This window comes from Anabrus simplex, chromosome 3 (genome assembly GCF_040414725.1).
Source record: "Anabrus simplex isolate iqAnaSimp1 chromosome 3, ASM4041472v1, whole genome shotgun sequence".
Lineage (NCBI taxonomy): Eukaryota > Metazoa > Arthropoda > Insecta > Orthoptera > Tettigoniidae > Anabrus > Anabrus simplex.
This window is the reverse complement of record NC_090267.1, coordinates 227,485,936-227,512,310: the sequence shown is the minus strand read 5'-3', so window position 1 is coordinate 227,512,310 and position 26,375 is coordinate 227,485,936. Positions and strand designations below refer to the sequence as shown.

At 41.0% G+C, this 26,375-nt stretch overlaps 1 protein-coding gene and 1 pseudogene across 1 annotated transcript in view; one reads left to right on the top strand and one right to left on the bottom strand.

Moving 5' to 3' along the window:
- LOC136866170 (uncharacterized) overlaps window positions 1-26,375 on the top strand; it is a 1,405,624-nt gene that overhangs the window by 147,713 nt on the left and 1,231,536 nt on the right. The window contains exon 2 of the mRNA XM_067142902.2: window positions 17,497-17,545. The gene's annotated coding sequence lies outside the window, so the exon portion shown is untranslated. The remainder of the gene's footprint in view (window positions 1-17,496; window positions 17,546-26,375) is intronic.
- LOC137498952 (craniofacial development protein 2-like) lies at window positions 19,195-20,033 on the bottom strand (annotated as a pseudogene).

Here is a 26,375-nt window from a genome sequence, read left to right as displayed (position 1 = left end):
CCCGATGGTCCGGCACCATTCCAGGATTTTTATATTATTATCTCTTAATAATGATCTCTTCTGGACAATCTGATGCATTATTTGTCGAAACCATTGGAAGTGTATTTGTTATTATTTCAAACTAAATAGTGCAAATGTATCTGATACAGTCCAGTTGTTATGCACTGACTTACTTAAATATCTCTATCTCTGGAAATATTCAGTCTGGAAGGCTGTGTGCTATACTGAGTACTGGAAAGCCAACCATATGATAAAAAAAACAGATGAAAAAATTGAATGTATGGGCCACGTTCAAAAACGGATGGGAACATGCCTTCAAAAATTGCAGCGGACAGAAGGAAAAGGGAAGTTGTAGATGGAAAGTCTCTAAATGGTAAAGGAAGTCTTACGGATAAAAACATCGATGGACTTCGGCATTATTATGGAATGACAATAAGAAACAACACGATTGAAAAGAGGAGTGTGTTATTAAACTAATTATTCTGCTGATCAACATTTTACTGCAAAACGCGGTGTTAGAGCTGTTTTCACTGTACGCCTTAACCTATATCGTAGTAAGAGGTACCACCCGATATTCCGGCATTTTCGGTAATCCGGTCCCGATCGTGCCGGACTATCGGACGTCTACTGTACAACTTGTGCTATGTAGGTCCTATGACGCGAATGGCTACAATAATATTCACTACTGCATCCAAAACCAGTTACTGGAGGATATTCACGGTATGAATGATTATTACAAAACAATGTTAAAATGCAATATAAATATACTGTATTAATAACACGTACATGGATGGCGCGCATGTTCCCATATCAGTAACTAGGTTATTACATCGTTCTTCAGTGCCGATGACGTACGTGCGTCATAGATGATTTTTATGCGAATCTGCAAAAACTTCGCTTAAAATGTTAAAACTAGCATCTACTACCTTCTAATTAATAGAAGGAAAAGGAAATCATATCGGGCCACTGGACGCTTTAATAATAATAATAATAATAATAATAATAATAATAATAATAATAATAATAATAATAATAATAATAATAATAGGATGTTCGATTGATACTTCCACTGCCAGTAATAGCAGACATGATAATAAGCTCTTGGGCTTTTGTCGTGTCAGGAAACAAGGTGAAATATTTTACGTTTCACAGAGAACTTTGCTCAGTGTCTTCACAAGAAAATCTCGTCTGTTCTTGAGTAAGACGACTCTAATAATGAATGTTCGAATTATTAAATTATTAGGAAAGGTTATTCCACTGAAGCTCAACTTGTAGGATTCCAGCAAGTTATAGCAGATATCCTGGATTCATAAAGTCAAATGGAATATATCACGATTGATCTCTCTAAGGCATTTGAAGGGGTTGATCATGGGAGACTACTGGCAAAAATGAGTGCAGTTGGAGGTGACTCGATGGGCGGCTATATTTCTGCAAAATAAATCTCAGAGAATTAGTGTAGGCGAAGCGTTATCAAACCTTGTAATAATTAAGAGGGGAATTACTCAAGGCAGTATAATTGGACCTTTATGTTTTCTTATATATAGCAATAATATGAGTAAAGAAGTAGAATCAGAGACAAGGCTTTTTTCCGGTGATGATGTTATTCTGTACAGAGTAATAAATAACTTACAAGATTGTGAACACCTGCAAAATGACCTCGATAATGTTGTGAGATGGACAGCAGGCAATGGTATGATGATAAACCGGGTTAAAAGTCAGGTTGTGAGTTTCACAAATAGAAAATATCCTCTCAGTTTTAATTACTGCGTTGATGGGTGGAAGTTCATTGTGGAGATCATTGTAAGTACGGTACCTAGATGTTTTTATTTGGAAAGTTCATTATTGGGGTAATCACATAATTGGGATTGTAAATTAAGGGTTGTATTAAGAATGTAAAGGAGAGGGCATATAAGTCTCTGGTACGACCCCAACCAGAGTATGGTTCCCGTGTATGGGACCCTCAGCACGGTTACTTAATTTCAGAACTAGAAAAAAAAAATACAAAGAAAAGCAGCTCGATTTGTTCCGGGTGATTTCCGACAAAATAGTAGCGTTAAAAAATGTTGTAAAATTTGGGCTGGGAAGACTTGGGAGAAAGGAGACGAGCTGCTCGGCTAAGAGGTATGTTCCGATCTGTCATTGGAGAGAAGGCGTGGAATGACATTAGTAGACGAATAAGTCTGAGCGGTGTCTTTAAAAGTAGGAAAGATCACAATCTGAACATAAAGTTGAAATTCAAGAGGACGAACTGGGGCTAATATTCGTTTATAGGAAGGAGAGTTAGTTACTGGAATAACTCACCGAGGGAGATGTTCAATAAATTTCCAGTGTCTTTGCAACCCTTTAAGAAGCGTCTAGGAAAACAACAGATAGGGAATCTGCCACCTGGGTGACTGCCCTAAATGCACATCAGTATTGATTGATTGATTGATTGATTGATTGATTGATTGATTGATTGATTGATTGATTGATTGATTGATTGATTGATTGATTGATTGATTGATTGATTGATTGATTGATTGATTGATTGATTGATTGATTGATTGATTGATTGATTGATTGATTGATTGATTGATTGATTGATTGATTGATTGATTGATTGATTGATTGATTGATTGATTGATTGATTGATTGATTGATTGATTGATTGATTGATTGATTGATTGATTGATTGAAGGAATGCTTTACCGTTGGTTTATTGTAAGTGGTATGCTAGTTCGTCACAAGATGACTCACTGTGCGCTAGCCTTCCGTAAGACCTATATGCACAGATCAGAACACGAATGTTACAAGTACTTACGGAGCGACCATTTTGGGACTCAATGTGGACGTTCCCTAAATCATTGCCATGTTGTATATAAGCAAGTTTCGGATTTAAATAATATATTTAAGAACAAAAAAGCTGTTAACATTGGTTTTATTTGCCACGGATTACATGTAATTTATAATTTTTTATAATCTGCGAATCGTCAAATGATGATAAGATATATATTTTGTCATCTATAAGAACTTGGGTTTCATATATTATGAACAGTTGCAATGTAATTAAGGACAGGCTACGGTATATAAAAAATTATCATAATACATTTTTCAGCTAGTAGCCTAATTTAGGGTACCAAAGTAAAAACAAACTGATATAATTATCAAAGAAGTGTGGACGGTTAAAATGAAATATTTACATATAGGTTAAGGCCTAAAACAACATTATTACAATAAATATTACAGCCAGCAATTTAGGCTACATTCGTAGTAACAGCAAAACATGCAAATATTAGAAGACTGCGATACATTATTGTAATAACGTTTGTTCCTGCGTAGCGTAATGGTTAATGTTTTTAGCTTCCGCCCCCGATGCCCAAGGTCGATTCCCGGCTTTTCCGGAAATTTAAGAATGGCAGGAGGGTTGGTATGTGGTTGAAATGGTTCATGTAGCTCACCTCCAATGGGGGTGTGCCTGAAAAAGAAACTGCACCACCTCGGGAAGTTGACTCGAGTTTACCATTATATAGTATATATTCTAGGCTATGTATTAAAACAATTTATTAAGTACACCTGCAATTGTGTCCGGTATGTTTATTTTAGAGTATTAAACCTATCACCCTGAAAAATTATTGCGATACAAAGCGATGTAATCGGCGTTTTTCTCTTATCATTAAGATTTATGAGTAGGCTTACAATTTACTGAGTGATAATTACATTTTTAATTAACATAATGAAGCCACTAATTTTACAAGTTCCATTTCATATCTCAGCCCCTTTTTCTTCGGGACCTTTGAGACGCAGGAGAAAGATTTCGGGGGATTAGGAACGTCGAAGAATGTAGGAAAGGCATTCCATTTTAACAGCTTCCTTCCATTGCTCTCTCTACTTTGAATTGTCATTCTTCAAATTGAAGCTGTCGGAAAAGATTATAATCGAATATGGTAGGTAAAAGGTGTTTGATAAACAAGCTTTTTCCTTCCTTCCTTTCTTTCTACCGAAACCTATACAACCCCACACAGCTGTGAATGTTCTGTTGACTCACGTCGGCAATTCTGCATCCATTTTGCCCTCCTATTCTTATCTTTCGGGAATCTAAATAATCTGGTTCCGTTAGATGAGTGACTTTTACAATTTTCAGAGACACAGTAACCCATTATAACTTTAATATCATTGCATTGGATAACACGCAGACGACAGCAAGTAGAAAGTTTTGGTCCCAAAATGGCCGTTGCCGCAAAGAATTCTGGGAGCGTGACCAGTCCGGACTTCCGAGTGGGAGGTAACGACACCATCTTAGCTCCAATTAGGATGTTTCTTGTTCCATCATATGTGCGTTACGAAGTAAACAGCAAGATCATCAGACACATGTGGTAGAAGAAATAAATAGAAATAAACCTAAAGAATTTTACGTTGTTTTCTTGACATAGCACAAAAGCCCAAAAGCTATCATGTCTAATATTAAGATGAGCACACTATTATCAGTTCAGGGTCCACCATTCAAACAGTGGTGGTGGCGATTATTGCTGTAAGAGGAAGTATAATTGAGCTACCATTCTCTATTAACAATAATCAGAGGAAAATTAAAGAGGCCTTACTCTTCGAAGAACGAAAATATCGGCAAAAGAAAGGGAAGGGCCACGTAGGGCGTGAAAATAAAAGATTCCCTAGGCCTCTCGATACTGTCGGGGTCGGAAAAGAACAAGAGTTGACCAAGGAGAGCAGATAGAAAACATGAAGGCAAAGAGCCTGGCACAAGTAAGTGGAAGCAATGCAAGTCTCAGCTAGGGAACCCTTAATCAACAAACCACGCTTCGAAGATGAAAGTCCCCTTTAATCGCCTTTGACGAGAGACAGGGGATACCACGGATGTATTCTACCGACCCCCCACCACCACAGGGGTAATTTACACAGTCGATATGACGCAGTGTAGCCATCTGATCTCCGTTGAAAGAGGTTCGTGATGGTATGTTTTATGATGTAGAAGTTGAATGCCGTAAGTAACAACGGTATTATAAAGCTGTATCTTCCAGATTATTTTGAAGAACGCAAATATATTCAATTTGACATGGACTAAATTCGACTGTATGTGCGCCAACACGAGTGTTTATTTCATACCATAGTCGCCTCGGTCAATGGACAAAACGCGTTTTACAATTTTTTGACTCTAAACCACAAACAAATCCGTAATACGTTAACGTCAAGAATAACTCGAAGAAATTGTCCTACGACCAGAAGACGCGCACTATCGGAGCCTTTTTAGGACAAGCATCATAGCTTTTAGGGCTTTCCGAGATGAGAAATAGACAGCTTGTGCAAAGTGGTGGGATGACATCGTGATCGACACTGCGAGCTAATGAAAATCTACCGATCAAATGAAAATTCAATAAACGCTAGAATATATAATAAAACGTATCGTGGTCCATAGTTCGTCGATTAGCGAATAATAATAATAATAATAATAATAATAATAATAATAATAATAATAATAATAATAATAATAATAATAATAATAATAATAATAATAATAATTCTACCGGGCGGTACACCCCTACACCGCACCTTTAAATCTTGCGCCAATAAATCCTCCTCTACAGGAGAAAATCTGAACTTAAAACTGGACCTACTTAAACCTTTCCTCTGAAGATGTCACTGTGTGAATTTCGACGTGTTTTTGTTTACTATTTATCAAGAAGTTTGGACATTCTCTCATAGATGCCTCTGCAAAAACTATGATCATGCACCCTGGTGCGAAGTGAAGGAACTTTATTTGAAGACATTTTGTATTCGCAAGTTAGTTCTTTACTAAATTTAGTGCATTCATTTTTGGGTTGGCAATATTTATCTTTTCTTTCCGCCAGTTTTGAAGTTAGCCAATCAATAATTTCTGTAATTAATTTTCAGCCAATCCCGTATTTCTTCTTCGATGTTATGTGTAACTGTGTAATGTAGCCAATAAAAACCTGGGGGTGTGTCTTGATTATTCATGAAAGGTCTCGAGGGTATAAAAACTGCTCATTTTCTTGTCTCTCGGCCAATTGATCAACATCTAACCTAGTGCATGGACCTGTAGCAGGAGGCGGGAGGTGCCTCGTTCATCAGGCAGCAGCTCTTTAGCAAGGTAATGGCCACTTAACATCTTTATTTCTTGCTAGCTCAGCAGTTTAACCCGCGGGAAAGGTCCGAAACTTTTACCATGTAATCTACTTTTCTGTTATGTAATTTTTGCCGGCTTATATAAATATCTTTAACTGTAAATCGGGGATAGAGAGTGCTTTACCCTCTCGAGCTCCCCTTCATTCCCTTCGTTCCTATATGGCTTAATTCTAGAGCACGAATGAACGAAACGAACTGCCGTTAAACGGTAAGTATATCTTTTCTGAGGAAGCATATGGATAATAATCTCGGTTAAACAAACATGGGAGACTTATTCTTTTTTTCCATTTTTTTTCTTTACGTCGCACCGACACAGATAGGTCTTATGCGACGATGCGATAAGGAAGTGCCAGAAGTGGGACGGAAGCGGCCGTGGCCTTAATTCAGGTACAGCCCCAGAATTTGCCTTGTTTGAGAATGGGAAAGCACGGAAAATCATTTTCAAGGCTGCCGACAGTGTGGTTCGAACCCACTATCTCTCGAATGCAAGCTCACAGCTACGCGTCCCTAACCGCACGGTCGGAGTTATATTCTTACGTTCGCTTGTATGCGGCAACAGTCTCTGCTTGTTACTCAAGACCAGGATTGTTCTATACTATGCCGTTGAAACCACGAGCAAACAGCGGCTTGTTGGCGTATAATACTGGTGCAATGTCTCCGAAACTCAGCTACCATATGGTAGGAACAGGGCAGTTATCTATGATTCATTAAGTTCATTCTCTCAGCTCTAGCTGAACCCAGTGTTATGAAGCTGAGGTAAAATTGAAATATTAAATATGCACAGTCCATTGTGCCAACAGACGTCAGGTACAGCGACTTGTGTTAAGAACACTTGACAGAATAGAGCAGAGTAATATTATTATTTGTATGTATTTAATCAACCATCATCCTCGTTGTAGGGGCTGCCGAACCGAGGCTGTTCAACAGGAACGTCGTAGGTTCGATTCTCTTGTCTCAAATTCACAAAATTCAAAAATAAGACTGCACCTTCTGGAGAAACACCTTGCCGTGCGATTCACTCAACCTACACGAGTACCATGTTATTTTATTGGAGTTACATCAACTGGGCGTACAACTAACCACTCTGTCCCACTCAGTGCCCAAGTGTCCACGGTTCGTCTTGAAGATGGCTTCAACTTGTTTTCATTATTTTTCCTATCTGGTGTAGTTTGGACAAGGTGGTAACTGATATAAATATTATTGTGCATTTTCATCTAAAATATAAAAGCTTTAGTTGGAATTCCGAAGGGCACTAGAAGACATAAAGCAAAACTAATACTACGGTTACTTCTTCTTCCGCCTGTGTTCCATACCTTGGTGGAGTTGTGATTGCGAATTGTGCTGCACAAGTAGACTTAGCCCGTTTCATGTTCGGAACAGCAAGCAGAAGGAAGATGATGTAGTCGATTTTTACTGCCTAGGGAAGGGGGAAGGGGAGTGCATCCCAAATTGTTCCCATTTTATCCACTCGGCTCCGAGGTATAAGGTTTTATAACAATCTGAACGGCTCCCATCCATTACGAGCACCTTCCACAGTTTGCCTACTGGGGGTCTATAGTTATGGTTAAAATGTCTTTGTGCTTTGGTTCATCAGTTGTGTGAACTATTCGGCACAAATTATCATAAAACAGGATTCTCCCAATCCGTTCAATATGAAACTGCAATTGGGCGAATATAAAATTTAGCCAGTACTGAACTGACCGATTAAATCCTCAGGAAACTTCTGTTTTACCCTTGTATGAACGTGAATGGTCTTCATCTAGCTGCCACTTTTATTCCTGTTTCCATTTGCATTTCTTTTAATACATGGGAAATGTTGCGATGGACAGCATTGAACTTTATACTGAACTTTCTTTGAAACGCTTCACAGTTATTCTTGCTAAAAGAAGGAGAACAGGGATAATTTTCCGCTCGCCTCCATGTGTCGGTAAACGAAAGAGCGGTCGCCATGACACTGTCCCCGTACGCCCACAGAAAACCCATCAACTTCGGTGAACGGATAATCAGAATGCAAAACAGATAGAAAAACACTAAAACGTACACGATTACAGCGAGCTTTGAAAATCTCTCCCTGTACATAAGCGTTGTAGTGTGTGATGATATTCCGGTTCACTCTCTGCAATTTATCCTCATGAAACTTCATAATTTCTGTGCGAATTGCATTTAAGCATCTACAGCAAACGAAAATACGTTGTTCAACACTGAGTTCAGAAGCCATGATACACACTAAACCGATAAATTACTGTTGTATGAGAAGCAATCATGCTGTACACTACACGGAAGCTTATCGCAGGCTAGCTAAGACCATGATATAATTGTCCAATTACGTCGGTCAGGCGGCTTTTGCATCATCCACTCGTTCATACACGTAACAGGGAATACCCGGCAACTCGACTGTAGAACGGTGTTGCTTGAATCTATTGTTATATACTTATTTTAGATGCACGAAAGAGAAATTATCTTCAGTTAGAAGACCATTTTGATTTACTATCAGCGTATCAGTCACCTTGGCCTTAACTGTGCGAAAACCGTCTGGGAAGTGCAGAAAACAGGAGCCATCTTGGGTGTTGAAATGAGTGACTGGGAGCCGAGTAGACCAGAGTGGTCTGGGGAGACTAATTCTCTCTGATCGAGTTCGGGTACATCAGTCGCCTTTATAAAAAAATATGGCGCAACAGCCTCGAAGGGCCATGGCCTACCAAGCGACCACTGCTCATCCGAAGGGGCCTGCAGATTACGAGGCGTCGTGTGGTCGGCAGGACGAATCCTCTCGGCCGTTATTCATAGCTTTCTAGACCGGGGCCGCTGTCTCGCCGTCAGATAGCTCCTCAATTGTAATCACGTACGCTCAGTGGACATCGAATCAGTCCACATATGCGGGTAAAATCACTGACCTGGCCGGCATTCGAACTCAGGGCAAGAGGCAAGCACGTTAGCCCTACACCGGGGGGGGCGGCATAAAGAATACTGCAATATGTTGGAAACATCGGCAGCCTGTTCACAGAACGACACGCTTTAGCTCGGACGAGGTACGTAACAGTAATTCCTCTTCATAATCTACTGAGTTTTGTGAAATGGGACGCTACACTGTTGAAAATACGGTGTCTAACGTCATTACTTACAAACTGAACTAAGTCAGTAGAAATAATAATTGTCTTTTAAGTCTCGCTAACTACTTTTTACAGTTTTGGAAACGCCGAGGTGCCGTAATTTCGTACCGGTAAATCGACGGACACGATGCCGAAGTATTTCTTCACCTTTAAACACAACCGGACTGAGCCAAGGTCGATCCTGCCAACTTGGGCTACCACCAGTAAAAGGCATGTCCTCTTCCAAATGTAGGACATCTATTGTGTTCCAGCTGTTTTTCATTTGTCTACTTGCAGCCAGTGTTTTATTTACGACTGTCGGACTTAGTAGCTCAGACGATAGAGCGCTGGTCTTCTGAGTTCAAACTGGCGGGTTTGATTCCGGCTCACTCCGTTGGAATTCGAAGGTGCTCAAATACGTCAACCTTGTGTCGGTAATTTCCTGGCACATGAAAGAACTCCTGCGGGACTAAATTCCGGCACCTCAGCGTCTTTGAATACCGTAAAAGTAGTGTGAGGGAAAACTAATGATATTTGAAATTATGTACGACTAAAGTTATGAGGAAAGCGTGAAGAAAAGTAATACGAGAAAAGGGAGTCATGAAGGCAGGTGCAAATAAAAGATTGCCTTGACCTCGGTTGTCCTAATATTGCCGAGTTGAAAGAAAATTGAATGTGGTGGCCTACAGTGACCTATGACATCGTCACTCGTATCGCATCGCGCTTACAGAAAAGTGCACTGCCTCTCATATCAGACATCTCCTAAGGTGGTCTCACGAGGCTAAGTGAACCCCGTGTTAATCCTCGGTTTTTAACATCCGTGGTGGAGCTGGTAATCGAAACCGGAGCCTCGAGAAACACAAGCTAGCGGTAGGCTACACCATGGGGATGACTTTGTTACAATCATATTGGAAATAGTATAAATTAAGACTAACAATACTAGTATGGCCTCAACTACCTTGTGCGGGTATTTTGATTTTACGCCATCTAGGTTGTCCTTCCACCCTTTAATAATCCAACTACCGTTGCTGGTTGTGAATCCGTGATCTTGTGATCCGTACGCTGGCACACTACCACTGATCTACAGATAGACCAATATTAAGACTGATATGAACAGCCAGTCAGTCAGTCTCTACTAAAAAATAGGAACTTGTATGTTATTCTTATACGTATTGTTACATGCCAGCCCTCCGTAGTTAATGGAGGGGATTTGTGAGTCAGACCGGTAACCTCCCAGCCGGCCTGGAGGGCATGGCCAACCTCTCCTTGTATTGTGCTTTCGCCTGGTTTCCCCTTGAGCCTTCTGCAACGGGAAACGAGTAACCTTTCTCTCTAGTCTCACCGTGAAGGTTTCAGTGCTCCATCATCGGGATATGAACAGGTTATAAGCTGCTTACAGTGGCTCCGTGCTTTTTGAGTTCGGTTCTTGGACTGGGACGGCAGTAGTATTGGCTGCCTTCCCCAGAGTCAAAGTATCGTCGTGTAGTGAGCGGAGTACTGTGCGTGTACTGCCTTGGAGTACTGTGTGTGAAACAATTGGCTTTTCATTGTTAATAGTTCACTGTATATAAACAGATCAATGTCTTTATTGGCGTACCGTAGTTAAGGCCATTGGGCCTTCTCTTACAATAAACCGATTAGTATACATTAGAGTCATAATAAACTACCGTAAATAATACTAGATAAAACACAAGTAAACACAATAAAAATATAGCGGAAATGAAATTCCACCCCTGTGAGACACATATACAACTGAAATAATAATAATAATAATAATAATAATAATAATAATAATAATAATAATAGCTAGTAATTATATTGCAATAGCATGATTAATGAAAGACCACAAATGTACAGTTCACTCGTATCCTGCTGTACCTCTTAACACTCTTTTAAATGACTGTAGTTGGTATTCCTCTGGCGTGATCCGGTAAACGATTCCATTCTCGTACGGCAAACACAGATAATGAGTTGTTATATGCGGCATTTCGATGGTGAGGGATGACGAGAAGGTTGGATGTTTGAGCCCTTGTATGTCTGTCATGAAAATTTGAGAAGTAATGGAAACGCGAAGAATGGTAAGATTGGGAAGATGTAGTCTGAACTCTATGGAGGGGAGACAATGTATGATGGTTACGGCGAACTTGGAGTCGCGACCACTCTAGTTTTAGGAAAGATAGCGACACGTGGTCATATTTTCTTAAGTTGCATATATATCTCACACATGCATTTTGAGCGCACTATAGCCTTAGGGAAAATTGCGGCCTGACATCGTTTGAAACAACATCACAATAGTCATGAAAAATGAAATGGCGTATGGCTTTTAGTGCCGGGAGTGTCCGAGGACAAGTTCGGCCCGCCAGATGCAGGTCTTTTGATTTGACACCCGTAGGTGACCTGCGCGTCATAATGAGGATGAAATGATGATGACAACACATACACCCAGCCCCCGTGCCAGCGAAATTAACCAAGTAAGGTTAAAATTCCCGACCCTGCCGGGAATCGAACCCGGGACCCCTGCGACCAAAGGCCAGCACGCTAACCATTTAGCCATGGAGCCGGACACAATAGTCATAATGTGGTATTACAAGAGCTTCGATTAATTTATTTTTAAGATTTGTTGGAAATATATGTTTATATTTACATAGAGAATGTAAAGCCGAGTAAACTTTTTGACAGACATATAAGACATGTGCAGACCAAGTCATGTGTTCGTCCATGATAACGCCGAGATTCTTCACTTCTGATGTAAAAGGAATTGGAACATCGTGAAGGATTACTCTTGGCAACGGACGTTTAGTTAAACTTGTTTGACTTTGGTGGCCAAGAAGGATTACTTGCGACTTTGTAGGATTCAATTTCAGGCCGTGCGCTCTAGACCAATCACTATAAGTCTGTAAGTCAATGTTTAGTAAGTCGATATTTGCCTGAAGGTCTCGTGCTGTAGAGTATGTGTAGAATTGAAGATCGTCAGCGTACGTGTGGTATTTTCAGTGTCTTAAATTGGATGATATGTCATTCATAAAGAGTGCGAAAAGAAGAGGACCAAGTACAGAGCCTTGAGAGACTCCTCTGTTCACGTGGCGCCATGACGAAACGATTTCATTATTACCTTTCACACATTATTAACGTCCGTAAAGATAAGAATGCATCCAAGCAATCGTACTCTGAGAAAAATGTAGAGCCTTCAGTTTTACAAATAAAATGTCAATGTCTACGCTGTCGGAAGTTTTACTATAACCTACTAGTACCAGAAATGTGAAGCGTCCTCTATCTATTGCTTGTCTAACGTCCTCAGTCACTTCTAATAGGGCTGTAGTTGTACTGTGTCCTTGTCGGAAATCGGACTGGGGAGGATTAAGGAAAGTGTTCTTTTGAAGGTACTCAGACGTTTGTGTATGGACTGCATATCATAAGATTTTACTGTAGATAAAGCTGATAAAATGTAGATTGGACGATAGTCTCCCTCGTTCGAAGGTGTTTGACTTTTGGAAGAGGTATCACGGTAGCCTTCTTCCAGAGAGATGGATATGTCTTGTATAGAAGATAGAAATTGATTATATGAATTAAGGTTGGTAATATGCAATCAAGAATTAGTTTGACCATGTCAGTCCCAATGTCATCAATTCCTTTTGCTTTCGTGCTTATTCTGAAGACTGCTTTTCTGATTTGGAGGGGCGTCACGTGACTGAAATAGAATTTCTCACTGTCAGGGGTAGGGTGTGTATCGTAATAGTTCATACGTCTCTGCTTATCGTCAGGTCGTATTGCGGAGGAATTAGCAGTAAAGTGCTCGTTAAGAGTCTCGAGAGGTACTGTAATTACTTCTCTGTTCTTGCTGTTCGTAAGTACAAGGTTATTAATAGATTTCCACAATGTCGTCGCTGTTCTACCGTTAGGCGTAATTAAACTGTAAGCGTGTCGCAGTTTAGCACTTCGTATTTGTTGTGTTGTTTTATTTCGTAACTTCCTATATTGGTCTAAGTTTTGAACGGTAGTGTCATTTTTCTACTGTCTGTGAGCGCAGTCTCTTTGTTTCATTAGTTGTCTCATTTCGTTATTTAACCACGGAGACGGTCCTTTGGATATTCTCGCTCGCCGCTTTGGGGCATGCTTGCCAAATAGTTACGTTACTTTGCTATTAAAGAAGGTGACTAGATTGTTATAGTTACCTATGTCATGCCAGGGTATTTTGCCTGTGTCCTCCAAAAGTATATATTTATTTATATTTTTCAATGGTCGATAGGTGATACATTTCTGGGAGGGTTTCAGTGGCTGGAGGTTATGCGAGATGTATATTGGGTCATGTGCAGATATTCCAGGTACAGAGGTTTGACCAACATTGAGAACTCTGGGTTACTTGTAACTACAACAAGATCTAATAGTGTGTGCGAGTCAGATGTATGGTAAAATGCCCATATTATAGGCTTGAAACAATGTTTTGAGTCTTGTGGATTCGGAAGAATTTGCGTCAATTAAGTTCGTATTAAAGTCTCCCATAATTATTGTGTGGGGGTAGTCTCGCAGTAGTTTAGTCAAGTCAACTTCAAAATCTTCTAAGTGACCTGTTCTACAAACATGTATTCTGGTTTCCTCTCATACCTACCTGGTGAAGGACCTAACAACTTGGGTTTGTGGGTGGTTAGGAAATAGCCACATACCCCTACACCTTGTTTGTGAGTGCGGTCATGTCTCAGAAGCGAGTAGCCTTCAAGATGGCACAAAGAAGATGGGCGCTTATCGGTTAACAATGACTCAGACACTAGTAGGACATGGATAACAGCTGGGGTGAATATTTCTGGAACCTCGCCCATTCGGTTGGCTGCTAATAAGCTTTGCCAGTTTTTATGACAGACGTGTAGGGCTCTGGGATGTTGCGAGATGAAATTCTTAAAAATACTAGCTGTACATTGGTCAAGGTTGGTGCTAGAGGGTGAGGGGAGTGGGGAGAGCGGAAGGATAGGAGAGGGTAGCTGGTCTAAGGCGACATAAGGTAGCTGTTGAAATCGACTAGTGATGTCAGAGGAATTTACTTTGTCACTTATAACTGTTGCCAACTTGGAAGGATGAGAGTTTACAAAATGTACAAATAACACGAAGGGCTAGGGGTCGAGCTGTTCAATGATTTTTTAACAATTTGTTTCACGTCGCACCGACACAGATAGGTCTTATGGCGACAATGGGATAGTAAGGCCTGGGAGTGGGAAGGAAGCGGCCGTGGCCTTAATTAGGGTACAGCCCCAGCATTTGCCTGGTGTGAAAATGGGAAACCAGGGAAAACCATCTTCAGGGCTGCCAACAATGGGGCTTGAACCCACTATCTTCCGGTTGCAAGTTCAAAGCTACACGCGCCTAACCGCACGGCCAACTCGCCTAGTCAATGAAAAATTAAATCACAAACAAATAAGAAAGCAAATGCAATTACTTAGTTAAATATATAGATAAAGAGTTGCCAATTTTTTAACTAAGCTAAACTAGAATAAATGATAACTAACAACTGTAAACTACAACAAGATAAAATTTCACGATCTTGAGAGAAATAAATATGGACCAATCTAGGAATATAAACACTCAGCGCAGCGGAGAATAGCAGCCTTAAGAGTCGACAGTCTGGTGGAAGTTGGATCTTCGCGAATAGTTATTGGGGTAACTTTCAATTTTTGCTTATTGCGAAACACTTCCTGAGTTTTGTTCGTTAAGATGTGAATTTGACAATGATTGGCTGAAGTTTTCCTGGAGATTTAGGTCCGACTTGGTGACTCCTATCAATGCCTTGCACATTCACATTCACGCCATCTCTCTAAAAGCATTTACCGCAAGTTCGCCCAAAAATTCTAACGGTAACTCTTCTACGCTATTGTTCTAGTGAGTCACGCAAATTGTTCCCTCATCTCGCGGATTTCTTTATCTCTGCTCTCGAGTTTTGCGTTCAATTCCGCCGATATTTCAGAATTAAACTGGAGAGATTTCTCTAGTTCCTTTATGACGAGTTCTCTCACACGCTCCGATATGGCGGCTGCTACCTTTTCAAGGAACTTACCACAGATGATGGTTTCGTTTAGTATTCTAGTGACTGCCTCTTCAACAGGGTTGGCACTGCTGCGGTTGCCACTACTGCTCGGGTCACTGGTCATGCGCTTGCTGCGGCCCATCTTGCCTGAGAAAACAGTATTTAATATTGGTGAACTGATTGTTACAATAACTGATACTCGCTGGCTCCACTCAACACCATGTCACACACTCGTACACCACTTATTAAATAGCTCCCTTTAGGAAAACACCTCCTAATTCACTTAAACTCAGGAGCCGGTTTTATGCACGTCCGTCACCCATGAGAACTGTACTTCAGGAATGGCCATGTGTTGAGTGTGTGAGCGACGGACTTTGTCTGCAGTCCAGCCAAGGAACAATCGTTGTGTATTTTGGAGGTCAGCAGCCCTGTGTTCAGGCCTGTCTACATGCAGCTGTCGAGTGAGGTGACCGAGCGGAGCGTGCGAGCGAAAGCGAAATTAAGGCAAGCTGACAATCAAGATTTACGGGAGGTCGCCCGTCCAGGTAAAGACTGCCCAGCTGGAGTCCTGCTGTGTAAATAGACAGCAATTAGAGGAGTGTTCGTTCCTGAAGTGAAATGGTTTGAAGTCTTAACCCTCAAAAGGTGAGGTGGAACTTTATGTACCTACGTAAATTGTAAGGTAGGATGAGAACTTGCACGAACATAAAAATGTACATATTCTAAATGTGTGTGTAAATACCAAAGAAACATTCACAGCGACACTTTCAGAAGTTACTACATAGCGCATGTGCATGTGTTAACAAATTTGGTATGATTAATGAACAAAATTATACTCTTCCACCAAAATTCGGAAGGAATTGCAAAATCCTAACAGATACCGTACTGATTTTAATCTTTAAAGAGTCGGGTGGTTCCAAAATTTATACTGAGAAATCAGCCTTAAACCCTACCAGATTAAAAAAATGAGAAACATTTTTTCGGCTTTTTTTTGATTTCGCAAGTGGTGAATGTTCTTCACAATCTGTTCTCTGGACACTACCGTCAAGGAACGGAACGGCATTTTTGCAACACTGGACGACTGCAGATGGCATAGTACAGTATTGCTCGTTCCATTCTGCTTCAGAACTTCAAAATTGAAATTCAGGATCGTTATCCACCTATCTCGTGCATTGTTCCCATCGTAATCATCATTTACTACGCTGTTCACAACGTCTGGAAAGTCTGAGTCAGTGATAGAATCCTTTCCTCTACAGTTAAATCTGAATAGAAACATGTGAACTTCAATATACCTTTAATACCTTTAATACCTAAGAAAGTAAAATACGTTATACTTACACAAACGGTGAGGTAGGATCAATAACGGAACCACTATTATTTCAACACTGGATAGAACGAAGACTGACAGCAGTAGTGAACAGCCACACCACGCAAGAATTAATCTTCGGCTTGGGATAAGGTACAAGAGAAAAGCAACAATTAGAGAATAAAGTGAGGAACATGGTAGAAGTTTCAAGTCTAACTGGTGCCATAAACGACCCCACCTCACCATCTGAGTGTTGACCCTCAGCCTATTTCTGTCCTATCTTTCGAAATGACAAATACAACTTGATACAAATGCTCATAGAAGGCAAGACAAAAGGGTAACGTGGACGTGGGCGGAGATCATCCTGGACGCGGGAATTCGACAGTGGTTCAGCAGCGGTGATACGGGAAACGCGGAATACAAACACGAAGTTTATGGTGATTATTATTATTATTATTATTATTATTATTATTATTATTATTATTATTATTATTATTATTATTATTATTAGCCTCTTTGTCAGTAAAAAATTATTCTTCTTGTAATTATCAGTGAACATTGATACTGGCAAAAGATGTTACGATTATAGTCATACAATCCCTTAGTATGTAATTGAAGTTGAAGTACACATTTGAATCGACATTAATCACAATTATTTAAATTAAAGCATTTAATTTCACATTAAACTCAGACGGCTCGTTTCTTGCTTGGAATTTGGATGTAGCGTTCGGATGAATCATCTATTGCATAATTTTGTGCGTTTTCATTCTCTTCATTGTTGAATGGTACATGCTGAACATCGCGCGAGCATGAAGTTTAGCGTGACTGTTTCTTTATCTTATATCATAAGCCTCGGGATTTGCAATTTCCGGCGGAATACGAACTGCTGGAATGTGAATTATGTCACATGAAATGTATTGTATTAATATTAACTCAGGTTCTTTTCTTCGTTGCAGGCTAAAACTCAGAATCTGCCTCCGGATAAAGAGGTGAAACAAACCTTAGGTGAGTAAAGAAACTTCCTACTTAATTTGAGCAAAGATTTTAGTAAGCTCATTTCATAACAATTTTTCAATTTACCTCAATTTCTCTTAATTTCATGGCTGCAATCGCCGTCAGCAGTTATTTTGGAGCCCAAGTAGATGAAACTAGGAATAACCTCCATTGTTTTCACCTTTTATATGCCAGGAGATGATAGGTTTAGTTGCCATGATCTTTGTTTTCTTGACATTCAACCTTAGTCCAGCTTTTGCACTTTCTTCTTTCACCTTCATTAGTAGTTACTTAAGTTGTTCTTCACTTTCTGCCAACAGGGTGGTGTCATCAGCATATCTAAGGTTATTTATATGTATCCCACCAATTTTAGCTCCAGTTTCTGTTTCACCTAATTTGGCATTCCTCATCACATACTCTGCATATAAGTTGAATAAGTAAGGTGACAATATGCAGCCTTCACGTACACCTTTCTCAATCTTGACCCGTTCAGTTGTTCCATATAGGGTTCTCAACGTACCTTCCTGATCAGAGTAGAGATTTCTCATAAGGCAAATAAGATGATCTGGTACTCCCATAGTCTTGAGTACTTGCCACAATTTATTGTGGTCGACACAGTCAAAGGCTTGAGCATAGTCAATAAAGCATAAGTATAGGTCTTTCTGGAATTATCTTGCTTTCTCCATAATCCAGCGAATATTAGCAATTTGATCTCTGGTTCCTCTGCCTTTGCGGAAACCGGCCTGTTCTTCAGGTAGTTCTCGATGTACATACTGCCGAAGCCTATTTTTCAGGATCTTGAGCATAACCTTACTAGCATGCGATGTAAGTGCGATTGTTCGGTAGTTTGAACATTCTTTAGCGCTGCCCTTCTTTGGAATTGGGATGAACACTGAGTTTTTCCAATCTTTTGGCCACTACTGGGTTTTCCATATTTGCTGACATATTGAATGTAGCACTTTCACAGCATTCTCTCCTAGGATTTTGAACAGTTCTGCTGGGATTCCATCATAACCACTTGCTTTATTGTTTGCAATACTTTCTAGGGCCCACTTGACCTCACTTTCTAGGATATCTGGTTCTGGCTCTGACAACAGAGTAACTTCATCATCAGGAGTATTCCGATCTTTTCTATACAAATTGCCTACATATTCCCTCCACCTTTCATTAATCTCCTCTGCTTCAGTAAGATCTTTTCCATTTTTATCTTTTATCATTCCAATCTTCGCCTGGAATTTCCTTCTGATGACTCCAATTCTTATGTAAAGATCTCTAGTCTTACCCAGTCTGTTATTTTCCTCAACTTCTTTGCACTGTTCATTCAAAAAGGCATCCTTATCTCTTCTAGATGGTTTCTGAAACTCTGCATTTAATTTAGACATCTTCGATCTTTCCCCTTTGATTTTTGCATTGCTTCTTTCTTCTGCGATTTGTAGTGCTTCACCCGATAACCATTCGGCCTTCTTCTTGTTCTTTTTCTTGAGAATATGCATTTCCGCTGTCTCCTTAACAACACAGTGTACTTCTGACCATAGCTCTTCTGGAACTCTATCTCTTAAATCTAATCCATTAAATCTGTTTCTAATCTCTACTGTATATTCAAGAGGTATGCTATTTAGGTCATATCTGCTTGATGGTTTGGGTCTGTCAATCCTTTTTAATTTGAGCCGGAATTTGAGAATTAAGAGCTCGTGATCTGATCCACAATCAGCCCCAGGCCTTGTTTTGGATGACTGTACAGCGCTCCTCCACCTCTGACTACAGAGTATATAGTCGATCTGATTCCGACATTTATCATCTGGCGAGGTCCAGGTGTATAGGCGTCGTTTGGGCAATTGAAACAGTGTGTTGGTAATGACCAGTGAGTTGTCTTGAAAGAATTCTAGGAGTCTCTGTCCAGCTTCATTTGTTGTGCCAAGGCCAAATTTTCCCGTTACTCCATTTACAGTTTGATATCCTACTTTGGCATTCCAGTCGCCAATAATGAAGACGACATCCTTCCTTGGTGTTAACTGTAGCAATTCTCGTAAGTCTTCATAGAACTGGTCAATATCTTCCTCTTCAGCTTCTGTGGTTGGTGCGTACATTTGTATGACTGTGATGTTAAAAGGTTGGCCTTGAAAACGTACAGACATCATTCTATCAGTTTTAAAATTGCACCCCATTATAGTGTTACGCACCCTGTTGTTAACTATAAGGGCAACTCCATTTTTCCTTTGGTTTTCATGTCCAGAATAGTAGTGGATGGATCTGTAGCAAATTCACCAATACCAATCCATCTCACTTCGCTTATTCCCAGTATATCGATGCCCAGTCTCTTCATTTCTCGTTTGACTATATCCAGCTTTCCTTGATACATGGATCTTACATTCCAAGTTCCTAAACAGTACTGTTCCTTGCAGCATCGCACATTTCTTGAGGCTTCTCTCAACGTCGTTCCCCCCAGAGATCTGACTGGGGAACTTGAAACTCCGGAATATTTTGAATTGAGCAAAACCATGGGGTTTTCTTGGGAAAATTACAGTGATGGATTCCCGTTGCCTTTCACTGTCCTCCACTCCTGTTGGCTCACTGACACAGTTTCCCGCTGGGGTTGTAAACCCAACCTTCCACTGTGTTGCTCAGCTTAACAGGGGCACCGCGCGTAGGTAGGATTTGGAGAATTGAGGTGTGAGAGGCTAAGTGAACTCTCTTAGTGAGTTCATATATTCGCATCACACCCCCGTTTCCAGCCAGAGTCTCAAGATGTTCGTAGAGACTCCCCCAGGTCGTTTCCTGGTCCCAAAAGTAGTTATTTAATTACCTAATCTTTTAATCATGGTTATGGCAAACCTCGCTTCAACTGCCAACATTCTATTGGTCTCCCACGTCCTCGGTTCTTGAGGCAGAGTTTCATTACATGGACGTAAATCATGGAAGGGAATAAGGACAACAGAAAGAAAACTACTTGAATTTCTAAACAGGTGTATGGGAATTCTGATGGGCATCTGGTGGCTACAGGCCACATCATACAATGATTTGGGAAACAAACATAAAATCTCGAAAAAATTCAAATGTAGGAAGTGGAGGTGGATGAAACATGTATGTAATGAGAAAACCTTCTACTGAAATCCCCATGAATAAGGACGCCGCCCGAAATAACCTGGTGCAGCAAGGCAAAAAGAAAAGCTGGAATGAGAGCAAGGTACTGGCAAAAAACAAAGTTCGTAGATAAGTTTCATTAAGGCCCTGTGTCTCCGAGAGTAGTGAAAGCAGTACTACCACTGTCGTCCTCAGAGTACAAATCGCATAGTTATTGAACAAAATGAGTACGTAGAAGGTTAAGTTGATGATTCTCTTGTGTGTCACTGGCAATGTCTGCTTGTTTGTGAGCTCGCTTAACATATCAGGAAAAGTCATAACAGATCTAAAAGTGAAAAATATAGGCCCCCGTGCTTGTTTAGGGCAGCTGCGGGCTCTCAGGGCTGAGAATGTGCCCCGAACGAGAGAGATAGTGAGAGGATGGGAAAGAAGCGGAGGGGAATGAGGTGTATGGATGGCACATTTTTATTTTATTTGTTGCTACTTGTTTAACGTCGCTCTAACACATCGAATCAAACATAGTAATAGACTTTCAGACCAATGTCTGGAAACTATCTCTCTCTCCAGTCGTTCCACTCATGACTGAGTATCGTGACCCAAGGACTTTGATGTTTCTTTTTTTAAGCTGATATAATTCTGTACGTACTTGCGTTTTGCGGATAGTAATTCTCCATGGTAAATCCATTATCTGTCTTACTTCATCAACCCATCTTTTTGCGACCCGTCCTCGTTTCCTTGTGCCAAAAACGTTTCCTTGGACAATTCATTTTTCCAGGTTGTCATCCTCTCTTCTCATAATGTGACCAAAGAATTACAGGATTCTCTGATACACAACTTGGCATAAACTTTCTTGTATTCCAATTTCCCGGATGACAGAATCATTTGTTCGCCTGGCTGTCCACGGTATTAGCAACATCCTTCTTCAGCACCGCATTTCAAAGGCGTTGATTCGGTTCCTGTCTTTAGCTTTTATGGTCCAAGTTTCGCATCCATACAGGAAGATCGAGAACACAAGCAAATGGACTAATCTTTCTTTCGTATTCATAGATATTGCTCTATCTTGCCAGATCTTCTTTAATTTTGCCATAGCTGTACGTCCTAGAATGATGCGACGTTTGATTTCTTTTTCGCAGCTACTTTTATCCTCAATTATTGAACCAAGATAAGGAAACTGACAGACTCTTTGGATATTGTTAAGGTGCTGTGGCAGCTGAATTTCTGCACCTTTGTTGACAATCATTAGTTTTGTCTTGTTGCAATGAATTTCCATGCCAAGTTTGGGACTTTGCTGTTTATTAACATAAATATGTTTTATGACTGGGTTTCATCTGAAATGTGTTACCTAGCAACCGAGCAGACTGTGATGTGTGATGGCCATGACTGAGAGACATAATAGAAGGCTATTTTATTAAAGAACCGCCACCTCTTCGTACTCTAGACAACTGATTATTTCATTCGTGGTAGTTTCATAGGCCCTGAGTCAGTTCCCCCTTTCGATGCTCTGAATGACTGCACTTGTCGACACCAAATTCCTTAAATATGTCATTCGAAAATATTCGTTAGATGTAAGTAAATTAATCATTATCTCTTTGTGTTTCAATTATTTAAAGATATAAATTATCATTTGATTTTCCCTAAGGGAAATTTGATACCATTTTTATACAATGTTCTTGTTTAATGCAAGAATGCTAATTTTGTAATACTTGTCTTTCAAAATTGTGCTACATAGAGTTCTTATGAATTGTCTTTGAAATTTGACTGGAGCCAGTTCAAAATATTTAGAAAAGGGCGTCACAAAAATGATTCTCTGAGGCAAATTTTCTTCGACATTTCTAAAGTCTGGTCCAATTGTTTAAGGGTTTCAGATAGTAAAGATAGGAATACTTCAAAATCTTTCTCCTGTAATTTTTTTTCCCGAAAAGTGAAACTTGAAAAAGCACGAATTCTGTCCCATATAGCATCAGTTAAAACATTTTTTGCTGTGCAAAGTAGCATTTAAATCACTCAAATGTCCACTAAAAGTCAAGGTCAGCAACCTAGCGTGTGCGTTCTTTCATCGCAACAGCCGTAGCTACTGAGAGTAGTGTGAGGACTGGGAGGGGATCAGCCCTAGGCAGTCATTGGGCATCGTCAGGGATCCCTAGCCCTCAAACGCTGAACTGGATTGGCCTGCCTTAATTGAAGAAACAACTACTACTAATACAGTACCAGTAAAATAACTGATCACTACATTCCAGTACCATGAAATGTCACTCTGAAACCTAAGTGTCTGCCTTGGGAACTCTGATAACTCTATATACTATTACTACTACTACTACCCTCTCTCAGGCAATGAGACGAAGGCCGTAGTATGGTGATTTGGAGAATAGTGAGGTGGTTGACAGCCGTGGCCTCTGCTACGAGCCGTCGCGGCATTCGCCTTAGTGCATGAGAATTGAAAACCACGGAAAACCGTTCTCAGGACAGCCGACGATGGCGACCAGCGCCTTTCGTTCTCCCGAATGCAGAGGTTTAAACCATGGCAGAGCCGCGTCCACTCTGTCTCTGCATCCGCTGACCCGAAATTTCTCTAAACCCTTGCATCTAATTGCACATACAGTATTTCGCCGGATTTCATCGTGTTTAGCCAGGTACTTCAGGAGTTTTGAGTGTGAAAATACTCCCTGTAGTACCCGTCATTGACAGGACAGTCACTAACATGATGGCATGTTTGTCTACCCCTTATATTGTTCCCCAGATTCTAGACACATAAGTGGGCATACCTCTCCCCTTCAGCGGCTTTTTATGTCTTACTCGCTTCCTTGCTCTCTGTGGCCGTTTAGAGTTTCATTTTTATTTCTGCATTACTGCTGATCTTGATTTGATTTGTCCTTTCCGTATAAAAGAAATCGAGGTATAGCGTTAATATTAAAAGTACTGACAGGTGTAGAAAGCCTTTAAAACGTTGCCGGAACTATCTCAGTAGCAACTCTTTTTTTACAATCTATGGCGCTAGTTACCAGCTCTTGGACTAAACTTCCACACGACAGCCACAGATATTACCCTTATTTTTCATGGTATCGGAGAAAGGTATAGATTGAAAATTCGCCATCAGCTATTTTAGTGTAACTCGACCGTATAATAATAATTTCGTGTGGCTATTTCTAGTCGGGTGCAGCCCTTGTAAGGCAGACCCTCCGATGAGGGTGGGCGGCATCTGCCATGTGTAGGTAACTGCGTGTTATTGTGGTGGAGGATAGTGTTATGTGTGGTGTGTGAGTTGCAGGGATGTTGGAGACAGCACAAACACCCAGCCCTCGAGCCATTGGAATTAACCAATGAAGCTTAAAATCCCCGACCCGGCCGGGAATCGAACCCGGGACCCCCTGAACCGAAGGTCAGTACGCTGACCATTCAGCCAACGAGTCGGACAACTCGACCGTAAATGAAATACATCAAGTTTTATGTTTTAGGCCCCTTTTGAAGCACCCCTTCCTGTTAAATATTTTTGGACAACTTACAGCTAAGATCCTACTTGACCTTATGCTAAATAGAAATACAAAGTTTCATTAAAATCCACTCATCCATTTTTCCGTGATACTACAGTCGGCGTAAAAATTAGGGAACAAATGTTTGACATGCTTTAAAAGTTTCTGTTGTGGAGCATGAAACATGTGCAGGTTTATACGAATTGCTACACACTATAGTAAGGCAGTCACGGTGGTTTAATTGCGTGAGGTTAACATAAACATGATTCCGGTCTCGTCGGGCCTCTATACAAAGTAGTCCGCATTACTCGAACTTCTTTCACCACACTATCAGTGACGTTGCTACGTATTATTTGAGTATGAGACAGCTTGAGGCACCTAAGCGAAGCGGAAGTGTCCTGAGCTGCCGCCCTACGTCAAGAAGGGAGAACAATGAGGTATGTGTCCAACGACGTCAGAGTGTCTCCGTTGTGCACAGGCACTGGCATCGTTATGTGGAGACAGGGGAGTATATCAGGCACCATGGACAAGACCGCAAACGGAAAAGCACTGTTCAGTAAGACAGATTCCTATGATTATCAGCACCAGTAGTGCCAGCGAACTGCGAAGAGACCTTACAAGAGCCTCTGGCGTTCATTTGTGTGTTCAGACGATACGCAATCGATTAAGATAGGGTAACATACGCTCCAGAAAACCTGCTCGTGTAAACCCCTCACTAGGAACACCGTAGAGCTCGTCTTGCATTTGCCATAGAACATCGTCACTGGCAACTGAGACACTGGCATCAGCTAATGTTTACAGATGAGTTCAGGTTTACTTTACATGGACCAGATGTCCGTCAACGCATGTGGAGACGAGGACAGCGAATCGTTGAGGGTCTTATGCAGGAAGTGGACCGACATGGTGGTGGGTCGGTCATGGTGTGGGGAGTGACCATGACTGATAATCGTACGGATCTTGTGCTGATAGCTGGCCGTCTGAATGCTGTGGTATACATCAGGGACATCCTGAATGACCACATTGTTCGTGCTGCCCTTGGTGTAGGGCCTGATGTCTTGCTGATGCATGATAATGCGGCAGCCCATAAGTTACTCCATGAGACAGCAGAGATCATCTCCAACGATTGCACAACTCTGTGATGAAGTGGCCTGCAAGGAGCCCCGACCTAATTCCACTTGAGCACTTATGGGTTGTATTACAGAGGCGGATTCTGCAGCGCGAAAATGCTCCACAAACATTACACGACCTCATTGAAGCACTGGTTGAGGAGTGAGATGATATTCCACAGGTAGTCATCCGACGTTACCTACGCAGCATTCCACGCAGGTGTGCAGTTGTAATTGAAGATAGGGGAAGTGCAAGACGGTATTAGAAAACTGTCGCTCGGGTATGCGGAATGTTCAGCAAGAACTTTACATTGTGATTGTGGTCGTTCATCTGTTGTGTTGCGAATTGTGATGAATGGCTAAATGTAATGGCGATGGTTCTGTTAACGTTAATTAAATAAAGCATGCAGTTCCTTCGCCAGCATGTGTTTCTTTCCACAAATACATAAGTCGAGATTCCACACATTGAAAACCTGCTTCTTTAATTTTTGTGCCGAGTGTATAACAGATACCGACAAATATTAAACTGAACTGGACATGGATCTTTACACGCGGTTAAAAGCAATGCTATAATATGAAATGCTCAATGAAATGAAACCCTTTTCACGAACAGTACTATACTGCGGCAAGTTGCAGAGCTGGAATGACCCGGTCACAGACAGTGGAAACACTGCTCTGTGGTTTTCCGTTAAGTCTGCAGACACTTCATTCCTTTCAGCGTCTCAGAGCTATGATGAACGATTGTGTCACGTACGAGTAGTTCTCAGAACGTGTATGAACCAGCGGAATGGCATGCTAATAAAGAAAGTTATCTTAACTCCCCAGCTACTTCCTGCCAATATTCAGGCAGTTTGTTCTACCCGGGATGCAGCAGTAATCACATCTATCGCAGATGAGTGGCAGCAGAAGGGACAACGCACACCACAAACAGTAGTCTACGTAATGTTATTGTTGACCAATTTTATGGACCTTTGATATTGTAGACTTTCACATTCAGTTGTTTTCCGATGATAGGGCGCCGGCCTCGCGGTGTAGGGGTAACGTGTCTGTCCCTTACACGAATATCCCGGGTTCGACTGCCGACCAGGTCAGGAACTTTTATCTGGTTATGAGGGCCGGTTCAGGCCCACTCCAGCCTGCGTGTTTACAACTGAGAAGCTGTTTGACGTGAGACTGCGGCCCCGATCT